We start from the raw sequence: 4646 nt of genomic DNA, 5'->3' as shown, positions 1-4646 counted from the left end.
AAATGTCTTAAGCCAGTCACTAGCAATGAGTGAAAAAAAAGATTTTGTGTAATTCTTCATATTTTGTGAGAAATCACCAAGAAAGCGTGTATTCTGCTGGGGTATGTAAACATATGAGCACCACTGTAGTATGAAAGGCAACAGCAACAATCCCCCCACCCCCCCCCCACCCCACACCCCCACAGCCATTGGTTACACACATACAGTGGATGTTTGCTACTAAGACAAGTAATATGCTAATGCATTTGAAAAAATAAGTAGCTCAATATTTATGTATATAGCACAAACTCCTACGTCCTCCCACACACCAATCTGGTACACATAACTGGAGAGACATTCTGACTCGCAATGTCTTATGCACAGAACTAGTGCCACTCTGTCTAGCAGTCTCTTCCATGTATACATACGGACACTCTGACAAGCATTCTCACATATCACTAGAGACAGAAAGTCTAGCATTCTCTCACAGTCATGACTGGAGACGACATTCTGGCTAGAAGTCACACAACTAGAGAGACACTACGGCAAGTGTTTTCCCCAGCACTTTGTTTTTTAAGGCAGGCACATTGACTACAACCACCTTCCACCTTGAGTAAATCCCCAGAAAAGATCAAGATTTTGTATTTCGAAAGTAATTTCTTATGTTGTTTCACAAAAAATATGCAAGCTATTTCTTCTTTTTGAGGTTTTCACATCATATTACATATGAAATGGCACAACATGGTTGCATGGTCTCTGACACAGGCTAACCCCCCTCCACCTTGACTAACAAATATTCTGTCGGAAACACTGAGCAAGCATTCTGTCACATACATAAACTATGGCACTATGGCAACTTCCAGTATGGCAAGTGCTCTCTGAAATATACAGCAAGAGACTCCCAAGCAGCTGGTCATATAAACCCGAATTTCCTCCATTCATAACCTGGCCCCTAATAGTAGCCCATTTTAGAAACCTAGTCTGAAACCATTTATAATAAATAAAAGCCTCATTTTTTTAGTAGCCTGTGTCACAACCGGTGTGTCTACATCTGTGATAAATAGAGCAGCAAGTATGGCTGTTTTTTTTTATTTTATTAAAAGTGTTGAATTGTAGCTTGCCCCTATTTGCAGCCTGGTCCAAACTATTTTTTTAGGAATTCATTATATGAGGAAATGGGGTGTATATATAACTTGAGACATTCAGTCTGTCAGTCAGTCTGTCTTCTCTCAAAATCATAGCTGGACAGGACATTCTGACTAGAAGTCACAACTAGAGACACTATGGCAAGTATTCTCACAAACACCTACATATGGACACTATGGCAAAGCACAAGACATTACAAGAGACACTGGCTTGCAGTCTGTCACACAGTCTATATGTAGGCCTACGTATCTAACTAGAGACAGTCTGTCTGTCTGGCTCGCTTTCTCCCACAGTCATTACTGCAGCCGACACTCTGGCTGGTCGTCACTCGAGTGAAGAGCGGAAGTGAACTGAAGTGACGCCTCGAAACTGAAAACTGTCAAACACACTGGCCCTGATCCTGGTACAGTCTTTGTGTGTGTGTGTGTGTGTGTGTGTGTGTGTGTGTGTGTGTGTGCGCGTGCGTGCGCGTGCGTGCGTGCGTGCGTGCGTGCGTGCGTGCGTGCGTGCGTGCGTGCGTGCGTGCGTGTGTGTGTGGTGGTTGGGGCCTCACACAAACACACACAGCCACAAAGTCACACAGAGTGACACAACAACACCCCCCCCCCCCACACACACACACACCCACACCCACACCCACACCCACACACACACTGGCCGGCAGCTATGCCCAAGGCAGAGATCGATAGAGCTGGTCTCCCCTGGGAGCCAGTGTGCTCAGTCACCGCAGACGAGCCTAGACAGCCAATTCCCAGTGGAGAGGCCAAGCCACAGTCACACACACACACACACACACACACACACACACACACACACACACACACACACACACACACACACACACACACACACACACACACACACACACACACGCACGCACGACAAACACACAAACGTATTAACACACTAATACACACACACACAAATGCATGAGCACGTATGCGTGCGCACACACACACAAGTTTACATACAAACATTTCACACAAACACTTTGTAACAACAATCAACTATGTACCTGCTCGCTCGCTCGCTCACTCGCTGTTTTCAAGCAGAAAGAGCACTCTCACAGGCCTGGAGTGGTGTCAAGAAGGAGCGGAGCAGCACAGATGCCAACAGAGAGAGAGAGAGAGAGAGAGAGAGAGAGAGAGAGAGAGAGAGAGAGAGAGAAGGAGGAATGGAGGCTCGGGGAGAGAGAGAGAGACGGAGGGGAGGTAGAGAGGTGAGACAGAAGAATGGGGGCAGGGTGTTACGGAAAAGCAATGGCCAAGGAGGAGAATTAGCCGGAGCGATCAGCTGACGTTCAGCTGATTCAGGGAGAACAGAGGAGGGGAGGGGGAGAATGAGAGAGGGCAAGAGTATATGTGTGTGTGTGTGAGAGAGAGAGAGAGAGAGAGAGAGAGAGAGAGAGAGAGAGAGAGAGAGAGAGAGAGAGAGAGAGAGGTGGACCACAGTAGCACCAACGCTAACTTGGAGAGAGAGAGACAGAGATAGACAGAGAGAGGCAGAGAGAGAGAGAGAGAGACAGAGAGAGAGAGAGAGAGAGAGAGAGAGAGAGAGAGAGAGAGAGAGAGAGAGAGAGAGAGAGATTGCCAACCACTCCACATCACAGTAATGCAGTCTTCCTCCACTCCAGCGCTACAGCTGCCGGTGGCCAGAGCAGTCCAGCAAACTATCAACACAGGCAGTGAGTTAGCAATGCAACTTCCTGCAGCAGAACACAACACAACTCCTCGCGCAAACCACCGTATGCAGCATACTATGCACCTCATGCATGTTCTGACGTAGGCAGCCGTGGCCTAGTGGTTAGAGAGTCGGTCTTTCAATCTAGGGGTTGCAGGTTCAAATCCCCGCTGACCTCTCCCTACATCTCCAACCATGGCTGAAGTGCCCTTGAGCAAAGCACCTAACCCCACATTGCTCCAGGGAATGTAACCGATACCCTGAAAAATAATAACGGTAAGTCACTTTGAATAAATGAAAACGTCAGCTAAATGTAATGTAATGTATACACTTTTAAATGAGATGTGAGTAAGAAAGGATCTGGCCAATGCTGTGAACCTGATGAAATCGACCTGTCTGGTGTCCCTATGGGTTAATAAAGAATCGAATCTTACAGTACAACAGAACCACAGCAACTACACCATAATACATACTGAACATGCCGAAACAAACTTGAAACACAAAGTAAACCCAGACACACAAGCATTCAGACACACATACAGTGCACTACACACACATGCATGAAGATGTTCAAGCACACACAGACACAGACACACATGCAAAATGAAAACAACCCCTAATACAACCCAGCAAATAAATCACCTCCCAACAGATGTGTGATGTCCATGATATGCGACCGTATAACAACAGGGTGTTAAAAACTCTGAAGTAACCCAACACACAATGCACACATATGCTCCAAATTAGGCTACGTATGAAAGAAGCAACTCGAACCCTCAGGCCAGCCATAGATTTCTTGGTAACGTTGACAGTTCACCCCCAGACAGACAGCATACTTAAACTCACATTGAACATATGAAACTGTCTACTTTAGACAGGCAGGGAGCCCACGCCTGGTTCTGCACAAAGCACTCACAGACAGCTGAATGCAGTCAAAGCACTGCAAAACACTTCAAGACACTCACAAAACAAGCAGAAAGTGAAAGACAGGGAGAAAGTTTTTAGGACCAAATAAAACCCAGATTGATTCCTCCTCACTCATGCTCACCCAGTCAAGCAGCCAGGGAAAACAGTTCTCTCCCGAACACATTTCACAATGTGTGAATATAATAATTTTACATGTGCGTACATATATCAATACTGTATTACTGCATGCTTCCCCTACAATAGACCATTCTGTGGTAAAGTACCACAGAATAAAAACCGAGCACCACAAATTGATCAACAGCCACAAATACCGCACATGTCAATGGGGGTACACGCTAAACATTTGCACTGACACAAGGTTTCTTTTGCCAGTAACACCACACAATGCTTCTTGGTCTCTAGGGTAAACACTGTACTCTAGGCTACCTAACTTTACCACCTGCTTCTTTAGCTGGCCCCTGAGAAGTTATGGCCAGGCAGTGCAAGGACCCCATCTGTCTGGCTGTGTGTTTGTTCGCCCAACTGATTTGTCAATAACGCCGTCATTAAATAACACCGTCATTCTGTTAAGCTTTCATTACAATCCAATGTGTTATATGACAGTGTTGGCCATGTGCAGCCCAGGTTGCCATCTCTTCACTGCGCTTGTTTATGAGTCTGTAACCTGGCTGACAACGCATCTCAAGTGCTTTTCATCTATTCCAGGGCTGAGGTGGGACCAAAAACCGGCCATGGCGTTTTTCTCACTTCTGCCCCTCACCCATGCACAGGCCGCTGTCGCACACTACTATATCCTAATCGGCTCAGTTCACTTTCTGTATTGAAGATGGCCCAATGGGGGTCACCACCTCTACATTGTGCGCCAGTCCCTAAGAAAAAGAAAGAGCAGATCAACCTCTGAGGGCTAGCTAGCA

The sequence above is a fragment of the Engraulis encrasicolus genome, chromosome 14 (genome assembly GCF_034702125.1).
Source record: "Engraulis encrasicolus isolate BLACKSEA-1 chromosome 14, IST_EnEncr_1.0, whole genome shotgun sequence".
NCBI lineage: Eukaryota > Metazoa > Chordata > Actinopteri > Clupeiformes > Engraulidae > Engraulis > Engraulis encrasicolus.
The sequence above is the reverse complement of the archived record's forward strand: the minus strand, read 5'-3'. Positions refer to the sequence as shown.